The 24,625-nt window shown below is 45.3% G+C and overlaps 1 protein-coding gene across 1 annotated transcript in view; it reads left to right on the forward strand.

The window, feature by feature from the left end:
* LSAMP (limbic system associated membrane protein) overlaps nucleotides 1-24,625 on the forward strand; it is a 1,336,346-nt gene that overhangs the window by 848,039 nt on the left and 463,682 nt on the right. The gene's annotated exons all lie outside the window — the stretch shown is intronic.

The raw sequence follows: 24,625 nt of genomic DNA on the forward strand, positions 1-24,625 counted from the left end.
TGGTGGGAGGGGAGAGAATGAGAAGGAGAGAGCGCATGTTTATTTGTTCCCATTAGGGCACCGCTGCTCTGAACACAGATTGAAAGCTTTCCTTCCAAAAGGCCCCTGGGCACATGTTGTTTGCACATAAATGACCGCAGGTGATTTATTTATTTGGCACAGCTGGATTCTGCGAAAGACATGGGCTATACCTGCCAATACCTAAATACTCTTTCCCACAGCACATAGAGAGCCTCTGGAATTGACTCTGCCACAAGAGATCAGAGAATCAAATAGTGTGGCTAGATTATTCAAAGGGCTGGGATAAATGTAGTACAACCACAGAAGGTCTGAATAATGATAGGTTTCAGTGGTAGCCGTGTTAGTCTGTACAATAAGAAAATACATTTGTTTGTCTCTAAAGTGCCACAAGGACTCATCTATTTTTTGGGTGGGGGTGGGGTGCTGAATAATGATACAAACTAGGATATGGGTTATCGGATCTTCTGCTTCAGGGCCTACAGTGGAGGCAACCACGATCAGAAAGGAATTCCAGCCCCCCGCCCTCCATGCACAGCAGTGCAGAATAGGGCAGGTGCATTATGTTGTGGTAAGGGAAGAAATGGCTTGCTTTTCTCTGGAGCACCAGCTATTGGCTATTGCTGGAGGCAGGTTACCAGATGCAGTTGACAAGTTTGTGATTGAGAAATCCTACATTTCTATGCTCAGGAATGGTTCCCAAATCTGTTTTAAAGTTTCTTCCTCTCACCAGGTATATCTAAACATATGGCAATATCTAGTTCCTGGAGGGCTTTAATCTGTTCCTTGAATACTATTAATCCCAATCTTCCCTCCTTCCATTTCCTTCTTCTGTGCCCCTTTACTCCATAGCCAAAGGTAAATAGGATTCCACACACGCTCTTTTTAGCCCATTAGAGAGAGCGAAGAACTACTCACAAAATTCAGATCCAAACTTTCTCAAAATCCAGGCCTTGCAGATCCAAATCTACTGAAATGTGGGGTATGAAGGACTCTCTGGACAGAGTACCTGGTTCCTGGACACCAGGATTTTGTGGCTGTGGTAGGGAGACGTTGATTGCCCATGCAAAGCAATTGGGGAAGCAGTGAATGCTTCAGGGAGAAGTGTTTTAGAAACTACCCTGGGAAGATTGAGGTCCTCAAAGCTGTCTTCTCTATAGACAGCCTGAATCTCTCACCTCTCACTTCAAAGGTACCTGAAGACTTTCAAGTGCAAATAATTGGAAGCTCAAACATGAACTGAGAGCAGAGGGGGCAGTGGGTTTCTTTTTTCCCCTCCTCCCCAAAGAGCAATTATCTACTCTGATCTTTCCATAAAGATTTTCGGGGAGGGGGATGTGCCTCCTTTAGGATGTGTGTTTTTTTGGTAGTTTCAGCAAATAGGTTTCCTAAACAATGGAACCCCAAAGTGCTGCTGTCTCCAGGCATCTCTAGTCTATGAAAGACCCATTTCCTTTCTCCTTGGCCTAATCAGTTGGTTTTGGGCTGGATGTTTGTCATACAAAATCTCAGGAGAGGGACTGAATATCCGTGAACAGAAACCTCAGTCGGAATGGGGTTCTGTTGTCCTAGCCATTTAGCAAATGTCTGGGAACATGCTCCCTTCTCCAATGACCTTACAACCTAAGAAGACAAACGACAAGTCAAAGGGGGTGGGGGATGGACAGAAAGCTAGAAATATATATATATTGTGTTTGTGTGTATTTACAATTTTTATTGTAAATAAGTACCAGCTGGGACCCAGGTTCAATTCCCTAATCTGCCATAGGCTTCCTGTGTGACCTTGGTTAAGTCACATAGTCTCTCAGTTCCTCATCTCTACCATGTAGATAATAGTACTTCCTTACCTCACAGGCATGTTGTGAGGATAAATGCATTTAAAACTGGGAGGTGATTATTATGCTATGGTGGGGAGATCCATATAAGAACTGAAAAACAAGATAGATTAACTGGCTGGCTCGATATAGGTGTCTTGGCAAGGGCACCTGTGTTAGAATACAGCCTGTGGGTAAGCTAAGGAGAGAGGTTCTGGTAGCAAAGACCAGAGTCAGAAGTGCAAGAGGAGTAGCTTTACCCTGACAGTGCTCACTATTTTCTAGCTTCTTTTAGCCTTTGTGTTTCATTCAAGCCCAGAAAACATCCAGGCAGATTCTTCATTTTCCCAGAGTGACTGTGGGAAGGCTTTGTTCCTTGTGTCTTGGCTTTTCTTTTTGTGTGTATTTGCTTCTCTCTTGCTTGATCCTTTTTTTTTTTAAAGATAGGTTATCAGGGACCAGAAATTAAAGTTTTCACCATAGAAATGGTAGCCTGCACCCTTCACACACATGCCATTCACACATGTGCTCCCTGTATTTGACAGCAAAATCAATTAATCATTACCAGCCTCCTCCTGCTATCTGAACAGAAGGCCTTTCACGTAGCAGAAAACAAAAAATCACAGAAAAAAGAGGAAATCAAAATCTTTCCCCTCCATCCTTTCTCTTTCCTCCCTCCCCACCTTTCCCTCTTCCTTTAGCACATGCTTATACCTACAGATGTTAGCACAGATTTCCAGCTTACCAAAGCTACCAGTCAGCATACTAGGGAAAAGATTAATCTGGGGAATTAACCTCCAGAGTCCCCGACCCCACACTAGGAGGGGCTCTCTTTACCTCTTCCCTGCTCCCCAGAGCACACACCCACACACATACACTAGGGTGGGACTGTCTCTGTACCTCTCCAGTGTTTGATTCTTATATGATTCTGTTGAGATTATAGGCCTTCCAAGTAAATATGTCTGTCCCTGTCCTTGGTGCTGAATGGTAAAGGTTCCTCTGAGACCTTAAGAGAATCAGGGTGCAAGAGCTCATAGAAACCACTGAAGATAGTGTAAGCCTCTCTGTGATGAGCCAATGAGTTTGTGTGTTTATAGCACTGCATGTGTTTTCAAGAGGGGTTTACATGGGGATTGTGAAGAGGTGTTAGCCCACAGGGAGACCTCTCTGAAAGTTTGACAAAGCAGCTTTCTTAGAAGATGGAGAATGTTTGTTAGTTTTCCCCCAGTGCCCACCTAGGCACTCTGCTGCATAGGTGTTTTCTTCCAGTTATATAGAGAATTCAAAACAAACTGTGTTCTCAGGTTTTTGATCAGGACGAGCAAGTGTGTCACACATGCTGACTGAAATTTTCAAGGTAGAAAGAGGGATCAAGCATAGTGCAAGGAAAAATTGGTATGAAAGAGACTTAATGGGTCAGGACATAGCATTTGGGTACAGTAGGACTGTGTGTGTGTGTGTGTGTGTACACTACACTGTTAAGAGCACTGTCCTTGCTAAACAAAGAATGATAGTAGTAACATAGCTTTTCTCCTTTAGGCCACTGGTATGACCCTACTACAAGTTGGTAGTGGCTGAAAATTGTCACCGTCTGGTGGTGGTTCAGTGGGCCCTGTGTGAAATGTTTATGGTGAAGGGCCAATTCCTACTGCAACCAGATGCCCATCACAAAAACCTCATCTTTATAGTGAGCACTGATAATTGGACCCTACCTCTCTTCCCCCCGCCCCCATTGGCAGTCTCAGAGAGTGAGTCATGAGGGGGCCAAATTCCCTTCTTACTCTAGAGATTGTCCCTCCAAGACAGGCTGAGTCACATTGTCAGCTTGTAGTGTGACTGTCTGTCTGCAACTACTCTGTCTGCATTCCCTGGAGCTTTCCATCTGGCACCTTTCAGCAACACAAAACTCACCAAAATAGGTTTTTAAAAAACTTCTGGTTGGGTATTTGCCCTTCCTCCCGAAGACTGGGGCTTAAGTCCAAGTTCTATGTTTCTAAAACTGCTTTTAAGGATGCATACTAATGACAGTCTTTAAAATACCATGGCAGTAGCTGCAGCACATTTGAATTGGAAATGTTTTACTTTCTCTAATTCTCAAAATACACCAAGCAAACCCAAACCACATCATTGCAAAGGTGACTCTCGCTTTTCCTGTGTTTGGAGCTGCCTGCAGTAATCCTTAACGTTTTCTATGAGGAAAGTGAAATGAAATCCAGCCTTTTGATGACTGTGGCTGCAAAAGCTGATTGTGTTCTCCTTTAGGCTACTGGTATGACCCCTAGTACAAGTTGGTAGTGGCTGAAAATTGTCACCATCTGGTGGTGGTTCAGTGGGCCCTGTCTGAAATGTTTATGGTCAAGGGCCAGTTCCTACTGCAACCAGATGCCCATCACAAAAACCTCATCTTTGCAGTGAGCACTGATAATTGAACTCTTCAGGAGGAAGACTCCTCTTGTGTGTGAAAGTACAATTGGCAATTGAGAAACATAAGGCACAACTTTGCCAATGACTCTCTGTATAGCATTGGTTCCATCACTTAACTTCTGTGTCACTCTCTTCTCCTCTGTTTAAATCATGATACCTGTCTACCTTGCTGTGAAGCTAAACTCATTAGACAAGATTTTAAGCTATGCCCAGCATCCACTAGGCACAGCTGCGGATGAAGTGAGCAAAGGAGCCAGTTGTTGGTTCCCTGATTCTGGGGCCAATTCTACTCCGTTAAACTCAGTCATTTAGAGCAGCCTGAAGGAGTACTAACATGAGAGCTCCTTTAAACAACATCAGCTGGCTATGAACCCAGAAATCATGACAGACAAGTATAGCCAAAGAGCAATTACACTCCAGCCACACCCCTTCTCAGCCTAAATGTGCCCCCTCTGTTGTACACTGAGGGTCATGATGGCATAGGAGCCAGCTATGCCAACTCTATGCCAGCAAGGAATTCCCCCCCAGTCTAGGGGATTCCCCAGCTGAGGATGTTTGGCAGCATTCTGGTCCCTTTCGTTGCTAGAAGGGCACAAAGACATCATATAAAAGTGGTTTGGTTTTTGTTTTTTTTTTGTAATTAATCCACTAATTTTTGTAAAACACTTGGAGATCCTCAGATGGAGAAAAGGGCAAAATTCTTTATAATATATGTAAAAAGACAGTGGAGAATATTGTTGTTAAAACTATTTTGTATACATTGTGATTTGATCATGTCCTGCAAAATCCTCTGTTCTGACTTTTGGGAAAGAATTTGATACGGCTTCAAAAAGTACATTGTTAACAGATGCAGAAAAAGCTGGATCTGTGTTCCACTTGGTCCTCTCCAAAACTGGGTGATCTCATTTAATACAAGAGATGTCTGTCACCAACGATGGATGAGGCAACCTAACTGGGATTGTTGACGCACACAAGTTATTTCCATCACATCTACAAATTTAAATGATGTGTTTTGCCAATTCAATTAATTTGAAACAAGCCCTGTGGAAAATTAGGACACAGCAAATCAAGGTGAAAAAGAATGGCAGCTAAGACTCTTTCCCCATTAGAATCTCACATGGGAGGAACAAAGAGCATTTAAGAAGCAGAAACACAGGCTGCTGCACCTGCAGAATTGCCAAGTATGTGACAAAATAGTGTGTGCACCACTGCGTTCTACTGAATGGGATCAAATCTGAGTCAGGGTTGTGAGTGTGTTGAACCTTCTGATCTAGTGACTGGCCAACGAGCTGTATTACAGGGGCCTTTGGCAGGAATGCTCTGTCTCTTGGAGTGCAACTCAGAAGGATAGGTGTAGTTTGACTTCTGTATTTGTGGGGGGCAGCTCTAATCAGACCAATGGGACTGCTTGGGGCAGGGGGGGACGGGGAGAGGGCAAATTCCATGCCTGCCCAAGGCTTGCAGCTTTTTAGCAGGGCAATGGCCCCCTTCCTCCCAAAACTACGCCTATGCTCAGAAGACTGTTAGGCACATGAAGCAGAATGGAGGCGTTTTAGTGACAGCCATGCACTTGACCACCCTGACCATGAGCAGTGGAGGTGAGCACTCATGCTGGGTCAGGATGGAGGAGGGCACCATTCCCTAGCAGTGCTATTTTGGTACCTTTCTACTATGCTATATGTGGAGTCTGTGAATTGATGCAGATCAGTTTGTGCTCTCATTGTTCTGTCTTCTCTAGGTGTGTCTTGAACTGTCTTGAGCTTTTGGGAATACAAATAAAGTGCCCATGAGCCCCATTCATGGACCAGGACCCTATTGTGCTAGGTACTTTACAAAAAGACCGTTTCTGCTCCAAGGAGTTTCAGGATGAATCCTGGTTAGAGTTCATTGTAGTAGCCTAGACTAGAAGTGACGCCAGCCCAAAGAACCAAGACTAGGTCCTCATCCAAGAAGAAAGGGTGTGTGGTCTCTGGCTAGCCAAAATGAAATGGGGAATTTCAGGTGACTGTTGCTGTTTGTGTCCTGACCTCAAGACTGCTCATCATGGTGACAATCTGTGTTGGCTCATGGCATAAGCCGCATTTTCAGAACTCTTCAGGGTGAGATGAGGAGATGGAGTGTTGGCCAACAATAGGGTGACGAGATGTCCTGATTTTATAGGGACAGTCCCAATTTTGGGGTCTTTCTTATATTGGCTCCTATTACCTCCCACCTCCTGTCCTGATTTTTCACGTTTGTCACCCTAGCCAACAATGTCACCTGCTATAACACATCCATGGTCACAGACAAGACACTATGATTGACAGATGACGTGTGACATAAAAAGCAACATACAACAACAAAATAAACAGGATCTTCAGCTCAGCAACACAGGCCTCTGTCCCTTGAACTAACAGAGAATCCTTATTGGATGTGAGTAAAAATAGGCCCTCTATCCTCTTTTTAGAGTATATAATACTGTCACTTACAGCTAAACATCAGTTCCATGAGGTTGAAATGCCAATACTTTTCAACATCTACTTTCTCATTTCATCATCTCACCTCCTCATCTTTCTTCCCAGAGCTCTGCCCACAATCCCAAACGTCACCCATAATCCTAGAGGAGGCCGATGTTAAAGGCTGCTCCTTTTAGCAAACAATGCTAACACTTAAATTGACATAATTAGCCATCAGAATTCATACCCACTGAGATGCATTAGGGGAGTTGGTACTTGCCATAGCCATGTTTGTCTCTTTGCAGAGTTAATAAGGCAGCACTATAGTCAGGTACAATAAAAAATACTTTGCAACTATAAGGCTTATTTCTTTGGTAAATGAAAGCTTAGAATCCTGTAGACACTCTGAAGCTCTAATCTGGTGTTCCTTCCTAGAGTCATCAGGCACTGACTCAACCTGATGTGGATTCTTCTCCCAAATGTGTTCAGCATAATCTTATAGTTTGATTGTGACCTGTGTATTGACATACAGCTCATCTAGTCATGCTTTCTCTGCTCCCTTTGCAGACCGTTTGTGGGACTGTCTTTCTTGCCAGGTCCAGCTTGTGACGGGAAAAATCATAGGTTCTGACAAGCGGCTTTATGTTCTCGTGCAAAATCTAAAACTGCACCTATTTGTGCTTCCCTTTGCTTTTGTCTCTCCCAGTGCACCAGCCACACTATTTGAGCAGTATCTTTGATTAGAACCCATGAACCAGAAAAGCAGAATGGGCTGTCGCTGAAGAAAAGGAAAATCCCTTTGATAAACTCCATGGCTTGTTTGCTTACTTACCTGGAAATAGCTTGGAGCAGCTCAGGATTAAAGGAGGCCCTTAGAGTTTTGTTGCTCTTAAGCAATAGAGGTTCTAGGCATAGAAATTTGGGAAAGACCAGCCTCTCCACATCCATGTCTGTAATGAGGCCGCTAGAGAGACAAGATGAGACCCAGAAGAAGTTGAAATACTCCCTACACAGCCCTGCATAATTAAAGCATTCATGTTTTCCTGGAACACTGGATCCATGTTGCTGGTTTCTTGACTAGTTTTTGTATCTGACTTCTTTTGCATGGCTGGAGACTGGGAGCTATAGATCCAAAAGCGCCAGAGCTTTCATAAAACTCTGCTCCTCAGACTGGCACGTGCCCTTTGCATGCTAAGGGAGATTTTGAAGTCTGTATAATTATTAATAAATCCCCAAAGTTAATGATGAACATTTCATCACAGTAGTGCTAAGCACACTACCTGACCCATGCAGAAAATGCCATGGGGCTGTTTTGAGGTGTAAATATTAGAGATGGGCCCGAGCTGAAGAGGCAACCATATCTATAATCAAGTATCAAAGGTAGCAGTGTTAGTCTGTATCCACAAAAACAACAAGGAGTCCGGTGGCACCTTAAAGACTAACAGATTTATTTGGGCATAAGCTTTTGTGAGTAAAAAAGCTCACTTCTTATCTGAAGAAGTGAGGTTTTTTACCCATGAAAGCTTATGACCAAATAAATCTGTTAGTCTTTAAGGTGCCACTGGACTCCTTGTTATATCTATAATCAAACATCCCCATGGATAAGAACTGTTTGGTGCAGTCTCTTAGAGAGATAAAAGCAGGCTGCAAAGTTAGGCTCTGGCCTCCCTAGAGATCTGGGATGTTTAGGTTTGAGCACAGTCTCTACTAAATAAATATCAAGTAAATTTCCATGTTCTTTTGTAATGAAGTCTGACAGAGAGAGAAAAACACAGTAAAAAGAGAATAAGAGATCAAATGCAGCATTCCACTAGCGCAAGGCTACACTGGGCTGCAGTGGTCTGTACTCGCTTGGCAGTCTGTCCGGACTGAGGGAAACCTGAAACATTTTTTTCTCTAGAGAAAGGCAGCTTCCCAGAATTCCCTCTCTGAGCCTTAGTACCAAATTCCTGTGGTTTTAGCTTTCACTTCAAGATGTTTACTATTTAACGGTGTCATTAGCAGTCATTGGACTATATAAACCAACTCCCGGACACTGCCTGCTGATGTCTCCATACTCAAAACAAGGACTTTCAGTCCAAAATGACATTTAGATTAAGGAAAAGAACAAGAAGGAATAAAAGCAAAGTCTGCATGAGAGCGCAGTATGTTGTCCTCAATTTTTAACATGAGAAATGATTCCTACCTCTATTGAATTAACAAGCCCAATTCACAGGCCCCGGGGGGCTGGATGGCCTTCAAAGAAAATAGAGAAGAAAGAGCCCAGAAGAGAGACACCATTCATTACTACATTCCTACTCGGAGCGAGAAGATTTTAGGCCTCTCTGTTGTTCTGTGTGTGGACCCTTGTGCTGGGCTCAAATTGGGGAATTAGGAAGCAGTGGCACTCCCACTCCCTGCATGAAGCCTAGTTGACATCAATAAATGACAGAACAGGGGGCTGCCTGCAGGGAGCTGCTTACAGTAGAGCCTTCATGGGACTATTTTTTTTTTTTTAATTCTGTTTCTGTCCCGCCCCACAATACCCACTCCCACCTGTCCCCACATTGTTTGAATTTTTATCTCACTCCTGCTATTATGGCAGCATGTACCATGGGATCCCAGTCTTACTGCAGGCCTCTATCTTGCAGGATTGGGGCACTAGTTCTCATTCTGATCAATCTCCCAATGATTCCAGTGAGTTTTGCCATACTAAGGACTGAGTATAGTCTTAAGCATTTGGCCTTATGGTAAAATAGGGAGAAAGATATCACATCTCCAGCGCCACATCCTTGGCAATACGTCTCCTATGGTATTAACGCCTTATTGCGATTAAATAACTGTGGATTAGTACATATTGGATAGCCCAAGCACAGTGGATTACTGAGGGCTTCTCTACACATGAAAATTAATCTGGAATAAGGTAAAATGTGACTCTGAAGCAGATTAACTGTTCTTGATTTAACTCTGTGATGCTCTTATCTTATTCAGAATTAGCTTAATCCACTTGGGTTCTGGAATAAGTGTGTCCACACATGGAGTTAATTAGGAATAGCTATTGCAGAGTAACTCCCTATGTAGCCAAGCCTCGAGTACTTCTGAATACTGTGAATGATAGGACAATAGATCTATTGGGGAGAGTAGTGCTAGTAGCAACCTATGGTAATTGAGGCGTTGGGGCACTCCTTGGAGGGATGCACCTGAAGAGTGGCCGGGGGAAACTGCACCTCTGCCAATACACCCCTCACCTGTGGAGTCCCACAAAGATCAGTTATTTCTGATCCTATTCAATATCTGCATGCAGCCACTAAGTGAATTCATCTGTCTTGTTTTAGGGACTCTCATGGACCCCCAATACCATAATTGATCACCTCCTGGTTCTTAGTGTATTTATACACACAGTGTGCCTTTGAGGTAGGGAATTGGTCAGACAGTATGGACTCAAGTGCCAGCAATAGGCAGATGGACACACAGCTCTACCTATCCTTTATTACATATGACCATACCACTACCACCAAGATGGCCCAGTGCTTGGACAAGGTGAGCTCGGGGATGAAGCTGAACCTAAGAAAGACAGAGAAGATTATTCGTGGGCAAAGGAAAGCATTCTGATGTGTTTGCAGCCATGGTGCAATCTTCTTTGGTTGAAACATGTACACCTGTAATCAGTCAACTCACTCTGCAGTTTAGGAGTACTCCTAGATTCTTCTCTGAGGCTAAGCTCTCACATAACAGCACTGATGCTTTCTATTATCTCCAGTTGGCTAAGAGACTCCATCCCATCCTGATGGACGGCGACCTGGTCTTGATCATTCACACCTTCACCATGTCCTACCTGGAGTCCAGCAGTGTAATATACCTGGGCATGAAGCTATCAGCCCTTAGGAAACACCAGCTGGTACAGTATCCGACGGCCCATCTACTCAGCAATAAAGGCTACCATGGGCAAATCAAACCTGTCCTTCCCACAGAATATCAAGTCAAGTTCAAGGTCTCTCTCAATGGCCTGTGCCCAGCATATCTAAGAGTCACAGGATGGTCGACAACTCTGCTCCTCAGGCACAAGGGGAAGCTCATCTGCGCAGGGGGCTGGTCTGAGACTGAGGAATGAACTCCCAAAAACCTAAGGACTATAACAAAGCTCAGCACCTTCTGCTGTAAGTGCAAGATGCGCTTCTTCAACCTGCCTTCTGTAATATAAGTACTTAGTAGCATATACATTTAAAAACAACAATATCCAAATGCCCTACTAAAAGAAAACAGTATCCTGTACTCACAAGTCAGAGGGGAGGATAAGAGAGAGCAAACTACATGACACATGATAGTCACATCACTTAATGCATGCTCAGATACAATGGTGACGAGGATGATATTAGAACCAGTATAGAATAAAATACTTGTACACTTGTGAGATGCAAAATGTCATCTTCACTGATCGACCGAGGCACCAAGCTGTGTGCACTACATGTTCCTGATGCACAGGCAAGGATTTAAAAAGAAGCTTGCATAAACCAGTGCGGGTGTCCCTACTTTCACCATGGATACCCTTGAAATCCATACCATCACTGATGCTTGTACAGCACTTTTCACATACAAAGCACTTCACAAATGTGTTCAAACTAATCTTCAAGAACTCTAGGAGATAAGTTAATAAGTATCATCCCCAATTTACAATTTGGGGAAATAGACGGAAGTGGGTTCCTGTAGGCTACAGGAGGGGTTGATTGGCCGTCTCCTAAATTAAGAGGAAAGGACAATTAAACTTGGGCAGATTGGATCTTGATTGCTGTATTATTACTACTTGTCAAAACCAGGATATTGTTAGGGTCTAATCGCCAGCACCTAACCTGTCAAACATAGTATATACAGAGAGGTCTGATGGGTTTTTTTTTCCATAAACAGGGGCCAATGGAGATTAGGTCTCTCAAGCCACAGTGGAGCTGGTAATATGTTTAACATTATCCCTGTCATCTTTCCATCACCAATGAACTCAGAAAATGAGTTATCAGTCATCTCAAACATGATCGGGAACTGTTAATATCCAACCATGCTACTTTTGAAGCAGGAGACCTCTTAATTTAAAAAAAAAAAAAACCCTCTGTAATGGGATAGTACTATAGTTTAGTATATATGGCCTGATTTGGGGGAGAGGGGCAATTCTGGAGGGAAAGCACTAAAAAGTACTACTCCAGTATGGTAGCATCTAAAACTAAAATGTAAAATCTCCATGTGGGACAGCTCTGTAGACAGGTTAACGAGGCAAATACAGTGCTAATGGACTGTTGATTAACATTTCAGACATGCAATTAACTAATAGGAAATATTATTGTGCTGTTATTACCCACAAGGTCAATCATTTCAGTTTAAAGCCACAAGTAGCTTTCGAAAGGCTTATTAAGCCCTAACCTTTCAAATTTCCCAAGAATGAGCATTCAACAATGTACTATTAGATGGTGAACCACATGAGCTTATTCCCTTCCCTTCCTCTGATTGTTTTGTTTTGTTTTTTTGTTGCATTTGCTTGCAGTTTCTAGTTTATAAATTGTGGATCTTTTTCATAGGTTCTGTGCAAATAAAAAGACAACTCTATGGAGCTTTGATCCTGAATTGTAGCCTTCGGATGCTACTGTAATATTGATAAACAAGTAATAGCTAATAATAATGGTTGCTGTGTATATGAACTGCTGCCCCTTCTGGTCATCTGTCTGTCTCCCCCTCAGTGGCTTGAGTCCACAATAATTACACTATTGTAAATCACAAATAACTACATTCCAGTCAGTGGAGTCATGCTGATGCAAAACAAGTGTAAGTGAGAGGAGAATAGGGCCCTTACAGTGTAAAGAGGGCATATGCTCTGTGACAACTGCCAGGTAGTAGAGAGATTCTTGCAAGTCAAGTGGCAGGAAATTGTGGTCTCAAACAGGCTTGAGGTCATGAGCTCTATCCCAGCTGTCTAATGTGTGTGGTGTAGTTGATGGCTGTGATATTTCAGCACATTTAATGCCTTGATTTCTTAGGAGTCCCACTGTGACCTTTCTATTTCTGTCCCTTGCTACATTAGTCCAAATGGGAGATGCCAGGAGCAATTTTCAAGAGGAAACACACTTCACAAATAAGAGTAATACTTCAAAGGAGAAGCATCCTGTAACTAGAAGTGGATAAGAGAGACCCTTTCCAAAGGAAGCATTGGATGCAGTCGGGGTGAGGGGGAGTGGGGACTGGTCAAGCACAGGAAGCAGCCAATGTTCAAAAATTCATCTTCATTTTAATTATGGAAACATGTTAAAAGAGAACAACAGGACACAGCTATCTGAGAGCTACCAGGATCTAGCTATGAATGGGTCTTCACTCAGATGTCTGGCTCCCTTCCCTAGGAGCTATGTTCTCTGTGACTTTGTTAGTTCACCACTGACCTCTCCTCTTAGCAGGGCTTTCCCCAGCATTCTCTCCTGGTACCTCCCTTTTGTATTTGAGGGAGATGAGTATCTGTAACTGAGTGAGCCATATTGCATCTCAGGGCTGCAGATGGGGCCTATCTCCCTTTCAGCTACTGAATGTATTTTTAGGTCTTTATTTTCCCTTTCCTCTTATCCCTGAGGAGGTAGCACAACTTCAGTGAATGAATCTGGCAGGCTGGGTAGAGGAGAGTAATTCCCAACCAGGAACTGTCATTCTGGGCACAAGGGTGGACTGGGGCACCATTGAGCATCACGGTGACGACTTCTTCTATTGGTAAAACCAGTTCTACAGGCTGTAATCCTTTCTGCCCCTCTCCCTGTGCCATTTTTAGGAAACTTTCCTGCTGTGCACTTCGTTCCTATGGGCCAAGTACTGCCTTCGCATTCATGTAGTCCACTCCAATTGAAGTCCAAAGGCAGATGATGATGTGTCTCGGGAACAAGGATATTTTTTTCCAAACCAGCCATTGAACAGTCCAGCAGCAGGGTCTGATCTCGGCTGAGGAAGCAAGCAAGCCTCCTCTTCTGGGAAGTGTCAATCATCCTGTGCCGAAGGCAGGTTACTACCCAGTTGCTCCTCAGTCTCTGTTAGCAACACACTAAGCTGTAACGTGTACTGCTGCACCCCCTTTTTGGAGGCCAGATCCAGGGAGAATCCATGGATAACTCCACTGACTTGCATGGAGTTCACACTAGGGGTTAATTAACCCCCCTTTGCCTGTCTCTCAAGGGGCTGTGGGGTGAGGGTAGTTATTTTTGGATGTACTTTCTTGCTGGAAGGCCGGGAAGAGTCAGAGAGGTGTAGAGAGGGAAAGTGATAACCCCCAGGAAAGTCAAGCTATCTATTTATTTAGTCATGTGTTTTGGGTTGTGTTCTTGCATTAATCGCTGCCACACGTAGGAGCCCTGCAATTTATTACTAGTGATAAGTATGGACAGTAGCTATTATTTTTGCTCCCTGTTCTAAAATGTGGCAAGCGGGGACACTTAGATTTATGGAGCATGCATTATTCAAATCTCTGGGTCCGGATGGCTTGCTGGGAACAGTCCCAGCTACTTCCAGAACCAACCCAGTGTTCTTCTCTCCTTTATCTCTTCGTTTGCTCTTCCCTTTACTTTTTTTTTTTTTTGCATTACAGAGGGATTTGTGGTGCAAATTTGATCCCTATTTAACTCTGCTGAAGCCAGCAGTCTTACACCAGGGATAGCACAGGTCTAATGGCTAGCTCACGGTCTCTTGTGGAGGGGTCTGACCTGTGATTGCATTATTGAGCCGGAGGGACAGTGTGTGTTTGGGTGAGTATCTGGCTATTGGAAAGTACTGATGTTGCCAAGCATGGGGGCTGGGTGGGTGATTTCACATGGACCATGAAACCTGCTTTATTTGGCTCCTTGTGTCTCACTTCCTCAATAACATAAGTATTCCAGGGTGAGGGCTGGTCTTGTCAGGAACTGGGGCCTGCAGCAAAGTCCGTCTCCAGGAAATCTAACGAGTGCAGCTGGCCTGTAGTAGGCTGCCTGATTGGCTATGCTGCCTGTTGATTGGAGGAATCAGCAGAACAGCTCCTAGGCCCAGCAGCAGTTCAGTGGCTGCTCGAAGCATTTGCCCAAAGCTGCGATAGCTCCTGCGTCTGCTTGTTCCCAGCTTTGCTCCTGCCTTGCCTCACTCCTGGCTCCAGACTCCAGCTGTGACCTTTGGCTTTGGTACCTGGTGTCTGACTCTTGCTTTGACCCCGGGCTCTGATTCCTGGCTACTGACTCTTGTTTTAACGACTTAGCCTACCTCCTGCTCCAGCCATTAGGCCCAACCTCTCATATCCTGGTTACGTGACAGGTCTTCACTGCTTATAGAGTGAGCTTCAGGTGCTAGGGCCATCAACTCCTGCTGTCATCTCCCTCCTCCTCCCCCTCCCCCGAGCTTTTTACTCTAGACGTATACCTCGTCGTCCTCACATCTGAGCACAAAATGCCAGCTTGAGGTGGGAGCTAGATATCTCCCCTCCCTTCCTTGGGTATATCTTTCCTGCTCCTCTCCCAGGAGTGAACTGCAGAGATAGCTTAATAGCAATTCCCCAGGAGTGGGGGGTGAGGGGGTTTAGGACCTGGCTCTAGCCTACAGCCAATGTTCACTTACTGAGTAAGGGGGGCTCTTTGGAGCAAGGGAGAGTCTCTGCTGAAGGGATGGCTTCCAGCTTAACACCTGCTGGTGGTGGAAGTGAAAGTGAAATGGCCCTCGGCTGAGAGAGAGGGCAGCGGCTGAGGAGCTCTCAGGCCAGACAATGAAATCTACTGGGGTCAGTAGAAGTAAGTGAAATATTGCACCCAGTACGAGTAGTAGCCTATCAATAGGGCTGCACTGGGGAAAGGTGTGAATGGTCAAAGAGAGCCATCCAAAGAATGGAGCAAAAAAAGTTGTATAGGAAAAATAGCTGTTTCCAGGTACAGGGCTAGGTGCTGTTTGGGAGAGCCTGAGCAGTCTCAGGGTAGTGCAGACATGGGAGGCACCCAGTCACTTGCACCTGCCATAAACGTTCTGTTGAACGCAATGCTTCATGGGGGTGGGAGGGCAGAAGCTGCTATGAAAGGAATAGGAGGGGGATCAAGGGGAGCTAGTGAAACTGGACTGCGGGGGGCATGGTGGCGCCAGGCTGGGAAGGGATGTTGCAGCTGTTTCTACTACCATTCCTCAGCGGCAGCTGGTGCATATGCTCCTGCCCCTCCCCTGGCTGTCTCTCCCTACTGGGACCCATGATGGCTGGAAGATGAGACTGGGTCAGGGAGTCACATGAGTGGCCATTTCTGGCTGGCCGGGGGCATACACTGCAGCCACTATGCCTGGCCAAGTGAAAGAAGAGGGGGAGAAGAGGGTTGTCCCATCTGGCCAGCTACTGGGGAGCAGATCCTATGCAGATCAGTGGCTGCTCTACCCACTCCTCCAGGTCTTGATCTCGCCTCCAAGGTACTCTGTGGGTGGAAAACTCTGGCAGAGGGGTGTGGAAATGCACATCAGCCCTTGCAATGTTTCCGTTCTCCCCCTCCCTCTCCAGTTCTGCTGCCGCTGATCCAGGGGCAGAATGCCTCCACAGGATACTAGAGGGGAGCAGTGCCCGTGCTCCCTTTCTGATTCTCCTTCCAGCTTTGTCCTGCATCAGTCTGTAGGTGAGGGTGTCTTTAGCCTTGCCCCGCTGGTAGTGGTAACACTTTGCTTCACCTTGACTCCAGAAGCTAAGAATTTGTGTACACCCAAAATGTTTACTGGCTTAACTATACGAGGTTAAAGTATTGCAACCCCTGCCCCCCTCTCCCCCCCCCCGGTGGACATAGTTATACCAGTATAAATGTACTGACAGCTTGTTCCCATATAGGAATAGGGATAATCTATGCCAGTATAAGATAGCTTTATACCAGTATAACTGCATCTGCACCGGGGGTTGTACTGGTATGACTTTTTGGTCAACCCTCCCTCACCCCCCCCCACACACAAAAAAAAAATCTGTGGGTGGACCAGGCCAAAAGCAATGGGATTCTTGCTGTCCCCATACAGGTTCCCCAGAGGAGGAAGACCCCTTGTGCCTTTCCCTGCACGATGGCACAGCCAGAATTTGGTCCCATAACTAAAAATGCTTACACACCATTATGGAGGAAATGGGTGAGCTGGAAATGGGATAAGAGTTAGCACAGTAAGTGGCACTTCTGAAATGTACTAACTGGGAGCAATCGATGTGATTCCATAAATCCTGACTCTAAATAATGCGGGAAAGATAGATGAGGTGCCGGATGAGCATTCTGCATAAAGGTTTCCATAGATTCTGTCAAAAGAGCAGTTTTTGGATGGGGAAGATAATGATTTAGAGTCTATAATGAGACAGATCTTGTGTTTTAAAAAACAAACAAACAAACCATGAATGCTTTAACCATTTACCAGCCTCTGGATGAGCACAGCGGGGATGAACTCTCAGTGCTGAGAGATTTCAAAGGAAACAAAACTCTGACACCTCAAGATAGACCAAAACCCTGGTTCTAAGACCATTGAAAAGCGATGTTCACGTCTGGACCAGAACTTTTGTGGCGTGGGCCTGTTTGGAATAGAATGACCTTGAATTATCCACACTGAAACTGGTTGCGCATGCCAGGGGACTCTGGGTTAGAGAACCAGTTTCTCTGCATCAGGCTTAAACAAATGTTATGTGAAGCAGCTAGTTTTGGAGCACACAATAAAGAGAAGTGACTCCCATCTTAGTCCTGAGCTACTCTCGGGTTCTTCATTCAGGGATGAATGTCAGAGCTGGCTGCAACACCGCTTTTTCCCTCCCTTGAAAAACTTTCAATTTTGATTGGGGGGGAGATCCCCAAACCTCTCATCTCTAATCAAGATGAAAGGTCAAACATTTGAAAAACATTTTCCAAGGTGGGAAAAATTGGGGGAAAAATAAATTTAGGGAAAACCAAAAAAAAATTTTTTTTTTTGGTTTGTTCTCTATGAATCTGGGCAGTCCAGGGAAATTCCTACCTGGGAAACAGACAGCTCGAGGAGTCAGGAGCCTGCGCTACCGGCTGCTCAGTGAGTCCGTTATCCCAAGCACCCCATAAGGTGAGGGAGACAGGTGCACAGACAGGAAGGAAACCAGGCTGCGTTTTCATTGAAACTTAGTTGAAATTGACATGTTCCCCAGAAACATTTAGATTTTGATGAATTCCGCAGAAACATTTAGATTTTGATTAATCTGCATTTTGCAATGAGAAATTTGCCAACCAGCTTTATTGAATGTGACTGAGGCTAGGTCTATACTACCCGCCTGAATCGGCGGGTAGAAATCGACCTCTCGGGGATCAATTTATTGCGTCCCGTCGGGACACGACAATCGATCCCCGAATCGATGCTCTTACTCCACCAGCGGAGGTGGGAGTAAACGCCGTCGACGGGAAGCCGCAGAGGTCTATTTTGCCGCCATCCCTACAGCGGGGTAAGTCGGCTGCGATACGTCGAATTCAGCTACGCTATCTTAAATTGACCCCTCCCCTGTAGCGAAGACCTGCCTTGAGTCATCAAGTAAGAGAGACCAGAATATACCAGAGTCTGCTGCCCCCTTTCCCCCACGAAAATCGTATCAAGAGCTAGTTCTTTGACACCGAACTTTGAACAAGTGGATTATTGAAAATGAAGATGCTCGTTGACAAGACTCTGATGGGAAAATTGACAATATTGAAATCCTTAGAATTATTATTTTATGTGTTGCATTATGGTGGTTCCTAGAGCTCTCTATTGAGAGTGGGGCCCCATCATGCTAGGCATGGCAAGATATCCTCCCTTCCCCATAGAGCTTACAATCTAACTAGATAAGATGTACAAAGAGGGGGAGGGAAGCCCGTATGGGGGCAATTGTTAAATATCTGTGTAGCGCTTCCGGAGGCATGCAGCATGTACTCCAGAATAAAGGTGAGAAAACAAAACCGTATGGAGAAAGAAGCAAAGGTGAAAAGTATTCTTCAGAAACAAATGGGTCTGAACGTAAGCTTCTGGGATCAGAAAACCTGCAAACTTTGGGGAGAGGGAACTCCGAATCAGAATCTAGAACCTAATGTTGCAGCTTATGCCTGTCTTTGTTTTAAAGAGAAGAGAGAAATCCCAGCCAATCAAATGCTGAGCTGGTCAGCATGGGCCATAGATCTTTGGCACTATAAAACAGATTAAGGGGACTATCAGGAAATGTGAATAACTAATTTGTGGAGTGTGCAGAGACACACAACACCTTATTTAGGGGGTGGTTCTGCTCTAAAAAGTGATGCTGTAAAAATGGCCTGGGGGTTGGGTTGCAATAGGTGCCACAGAGGGTGCAGTTGGGCTTTCAGAGTCTTTTATTCCTGGTTATGAAGAGTATTAATGAAAGAACCTGCCTGACTTTCAGATCCTAGAGGGCAGGTGTGGCTTCTACATGAAAATGTAAGTAGTCATAAAGAGGCACTAAACATGGAGCCCAAAAATGCCATATTTACACTTGTATAATTAAAGGGCTTGTGCAGGTATCACTGGGAGCAGAATGTGTCCCTGTAGGTGGAACTTAATTAAAAATTATGTTCATGATTTATTTGTTTTTTTTTTCCCAGTTGCACCTATCAGAACTCTTAAATGCCTTCTACGCTTTTAAAAGCACATGTGGTTGTACAGCACGTCTCCACTAGATCTTACAACAGCCTTCCTGAATGAAAACCGTTACTAACCATCATGACATTCACTGCAATCTTCCCTATAACCCCCCCTTCCATTTCTCATTCAATCCACCTCCCTCCCCTCCATGGTAGAGCCTGGTGAACAGATAAACTCTTGCAGCATATCCCAATAAACAAATTAAGGAGCAGACTTACTTCCCGAATCCTGGATGCCCCAGTGAGGACACCAGTTCCCTTCCATTTTAAACAGGGGACTGTTAGCTGCAACTGCCCAAGGTGATTAAGCTGCCACTGTATCACATGGGGCGGGGCATTTTTTCTGAAAACAGGATCCAAACCATTTAGGACTTTGTGGGGCAAATCCAACATTTTAATCTTCACCCAGCAATCAGTAGCAAGATACAGACACAAGACTTGTTTTCGACTTCCCCAAATAAGAGCTCAGGCTCAATCCGAAGCAGTTTCCTCCTCCTTCCCTGGTTTTGAGCTGTAGCTGCTACAGCTGTCCTCCTTTTTCTCAGGTGTGTGTGACAGATGCTAACCTATGCCTCTACCTGCCATCTCTCTTTCCTCCATCCCTCTCTCACACATTAGAAGTGCTGCTGCCAGCCGGCCTTTGAGTTAAAGTATTAATCTAGCCTAGGGCTCTTCCTTTGAATTGTGGATTGCAGCAAAGTATCCCAAGAGAAACAAAATGCCTTACTCCCTCTGTGTACATGTGGATTTAGAGAGTGAGGTTAGAGTACCAGACAGGGAGCCCAGTGGCAATCTTGGGCTCTGTTCCAGACTCTCCCTCCTATTTTCCATGTGAACTGGGATAAGTAGCTTCACTTCCCCATGCCTCAGTTTCCCCATTTGTAAAATAAGTGTAATACTGGTCCACCTCACCTGGGGTGGGTGTTAAATGCCCCGAGATCCTCCGAAGAGAGATGCTATGTAAGTGTAATGTAAAGTATTGGAAACGGGGAGGAGGGGATGGGTATAGCATTAGGGATTTTGTAGTACCCCACTCTAATCTCTTCTGAGACTTTCCTATATTCCTGTTCAGCTGTTGCTAGCAATTAAGATGTACTGTATATAATGGTTCCCATTTGTAAAGCACCTTTGCCAAACATTCACTGAGTACCCGAGCTGATGGTTACATCCCCCTGGTAGCATCACATGGGTCAGAACAGTTCAGCAGCTACTCCGTGGAAACAGAAGAGGGTGGGGGCATCCTGGTTTCATAACCTGCTGTTTCGTTATGGAGGCCTGGGATGGTTCAGGTTTTGTGGTTGTGGATTTGATGGAGGAAGGGGTAGGGGTTATTCTTGTGTGCTGCCCCCAGAGGGTATAGCCATCCCGACAGGGGTCTCTGTAACTTGCATGACCTATCGGTTACCAGGTAATGTGCCACTTTGTAACTGGTGTGTGTGTGTGTGACTATGAGAGAGAAGATTTAAAACAACAAACTGGTGTTCACTGTACCAAGCCGTGTTCACAGAATCTGAATAGGAGCTAATGAAGTACTGAACTCTGCCCCAGAAATGTGTTTCAAGCTACCACACCCCATTCTTCCGTTGACCTGTTGGGTCATTATCCACATAATTATGTACTTCTAGCCAAGGGGGTCAGTTAAATATTGTGGTGTCTTAGCTTTATCATCCTTGTTCTCACGCACAGCTGCCGCCTCTTCACCAGGCTAGGGCGTGGGGTCTTCATGATGGCTTTCATCCCTCTCATCAGGTGGCCAAGTAGGGCAGGAGGAGGGGGGTTGATGATGATGATCATCAACAGCCGATCATAAAACGGTCAGAAAGCTTCCTGCAGCTTAATGGGAAATGAAGCCATTAACCAGGAGGGGAAATGGATGGGGCCGGCTCCTTCAGTGTCATTCGGCCATGGCCCAGCTTTTTTCCTGTTCTTAAAACCAAAGCAAGAAGAGTTGCTCTCATCCTGCAAGAAACAGTGAATGCCTTTGTAATGAACAGAAATGACATGTCCCTTTATGGATGCTGTGTGTTAGGAGAAATGGGGGAGCTACATTTCCCAGCATCAGTGGCACCCCTCAGGTACCACAGTCATCATTAATGAGGGGCATGTGATATCCCCAAACCCAAGAGCTGATACTCCCCGGCCCTGCCATCCTGGGAACAAGAGACTGTGAGTGGGGGTGTGAGGGAAGGGGGCTGGCAAGAAAAACTCCCTGGGGTGAGCCACCCAAAGTTTCCTATGAAAGAGCCGCTTATTGTTGGGAGGAGCCAAGGGGTTGTGAGGTAGGTGAGACCTTCCAGCACAGTGGCTCGCTTCTCTCTTTGGGGAAGAGCAATCCTATATCCACAGAAATGAGCCATCACACATAGATCAATGCCCCTCTGTGTGGCTGCACTGACCCATTTCCTCTCCTAGAAGTAGGGCTCCATCAGAAGACCCATTGCCATTGGCTGGGTTCTTCTGTGCTTGATCATTATCAGTCCCCAGCTTACTGTAAGCTTTATTCATTCCCCTTGAGATTTCTGCTTGTAGTGTTGGATGGTCTGCCCTTATCCATGGACAAAAGAGGGGTGTGTGTGTGTATCTATAGATCTTCTCATTCATACTGCTGGATTTGTCCCCAGAGTTCAAGGCATGACAGCAACATTCCCTGATTGGCAGGATTAGAGTCATGGCAGGGATTAGCAGAAATGTGCTGAGATGTCTCCACTGCTTCCTCTCCGACTATATCCAGAAGGAGAAGTAGGCAGCTGCTGCTCCTCCAGAGCTCTTGCACATGGGAGTTCCATGGGGATCTGTCCTAGTTCTCACATTCTATTTATCATCTATGTGCAGCTGCTAAAGGAGGTCACGAGACAAGGGGACGCAAAAGCCAGCAATAAGTGGGCAACAACCAGCTCTACATCTCCTATTCATGTAACAGAAACTGTGCCATTTACCTGCTCTTCAAGTGCCTGGGAGGCATCAGCACCTGGAATAAGAGCTCACTGGAGCTAAACTTGGGCAAGATGGAAGGGATGTTGCTGGGGACAGGGAAGCACTGTTAAGAATTCATTACCATGATAATATCCCATTCCATCATGGACAACTGCCCTCAGATCATCAATATGGGCCTTAGCTTTGAGGTTCACCTGGACCCCTAATTTCTACTGGATACCTGAATAGCTACACCTGGGGAAAATATTCTCCTATACCGATGTCTGGATTAGAAGAATATGCACCTGCATTTGACAGCCCATTCAGTGATGAAAGATAGTGGGCAAAATATGACTCTAATGCAGTCATTAGTCACCACCCATCGCACTTCCAGTGAGGGTCCCAGATACCTGGATTTTCAAACATGTTGGGTATCATGGGTAGGGAAAACATAGAGTGTATGCATGTGGTGTTTTTTCAAATGAATGTGGAGCAGGAGGGGAGGTTAGAGTGTATGGGTCTAGCAGATTCCTTGATCCATTTCATTTTCTGGTTTCCTAACTCTCCAGGGGTGGGGGGAGGATAGCTCAGTGGTTTGAGCATTGGCCTGCTAAACCAAGGGTTGTGAATTCAATCCTTGAGGGGGCCACTTAGGGAACTGGGGTAAAAATCTGTCTGGGGATTGGTCCTGCTTTGAGCAGGGGTTGGACTAGATGACCTCCTGAGGTCCCTTCCAACCCTGATATTCTATGATTCTAGCTTTTGGATTTTCTTCTTCTAGGGGTGTGCTACTAATGTTGTCAAAGATCCGCATCAAAAGTCTTTCAACTCTGACCTGCAAGAACTGTGAAGTAGCTTGTGTGGAGAATGAGCCAATGCTGTGACATGGCAGGGCACCCTGCCTTCCCCCCCTCCCGCCTTTCCCACCTCCCCCCCTGAAATGATGATAGGGTGCTCCCCTTTGGGAACAGAGCACCCTGGATTTGTGGTTTGGGGGCTGGAATTTGGACATCCTCAATCTTGCTCTTTAGATTGTTTGTTTGTTGTTTTTTGTGTTCCTCCTCCCTGTAAGTGCTTTGAGGAAGCGGGGAGGGAGATGCCAGGGAAAGGAAAGAAACTTGGTCCATTTGACCTTGGATCAGAAGATCTCCCCTTGAAGGTGTCCCAAGACTTGCCTGAATAACGAGGCCTGTCATCAGGGAGACTGATAAAGACTAAGCGTCTGACACCGACAACAATAACATTTCATCATTGGTAAAAATGTTCCACAAGGGGCCTGATAATGTACCCAGGGATCATGCATGACTTATTCACGTAATGGCAGCAGCTCCCATTCAAAATAGCTTCTGCAGACGATGGAATATGGGCCAGCGAAGCGTTTCTCCTTCATCAGAGTAGACATCTGCGTCCAGTAGACGGGCTGCACCAAAGAACAGCCTCAATCTGGCCTCTTTCCTGAAGGGAGGAGGAACAATGAGTCTCAAATGGAGGCAGGTGCAGGAGCAGAGACTAGAACAGATCCAAGTGAGGACTCCGGAGGAGACTTGATTCTGATGCTGACTGAACTGCTTCAAAGTGAGCCGAGGTCTCAGTGATATTTAGCAGAGAGCTCGCTGCTGAGACAGTGCTGGCACAGGGAATTAAATTAGTTCACTAGCCTTTACCTTTTCTGGAGTGGAGTCTGGGTTGACATCCTCCCCAGGTCATTAAGTGACATGAGTTAACTCCTCTCATCCTGGCACTTAGAGAGAGATTTTTTTCAGAGAGATTCAGGTCCATTTAGGGAGCTGGTGGATACTTGTTTATATCCCAGAATTGATCACGCAGTTTGGCATGAATGAGTGACTTTGCTTAGGAGAAGCGTAGGACTGAAAGAACAAGGGGAGTTGAATGTCATGTCTGAGGTGCAGTGATGGAGTTCCTTAAAACCCTGGACTGGAATAGCAGGGAGAGCTGCAGGCTAGGAAGGAGGTGCTTTAGCAGTGCTTTGGTGAAGGAGAAACCCAGGGGTGGAATAACAGAGGTTGCTGGAGTCCTGGTGCTGAAACCTGGCATAGCTCTTTGAATATATAGAAGAAATGGTAACCCAAAATGTAAGCCTGCTGCCTCTGGTTTAAACTATTCATGTTGCCTATGCACCTCTGGATTCCCTGATGCTTTTCTGTTAGCCAGATGTTCCCTGTTTTGGTACTGTCTCTCTATCTCGGGGATCTCCTACATGTTTAATAAAGGTTCTTGATATTAGTCTCCATTTGACCCACGATAATCCCTGAACCATGGCTATAGTTTTCCAAATGCAGGAGAGGCCCGGAAATGTCACATCTGCAGAGCCTGTCCTTCCCAGTGCCAGCAGCACATAGTGGCCCTACTGGGGTACAAAGACATCTCTGGACTAAGCATTTATGCAGTTGAAATATTCCTTATCGTTCAACATTTTCTC

This window comes from Trachemys scripta, chromosome 1 (genome assembly GCF_013100865.1).
Source record: "Trachemys scripta elegans isolate TJP31775 chromosome 1, CAS_Tse_1.0, whole genome shotgun sequence".
Taxonomy (NCBI): Eukaryota; Metazoa; Chordata; order Testudines; family Emydidae; genus Trachemys; species Trachemys scripta.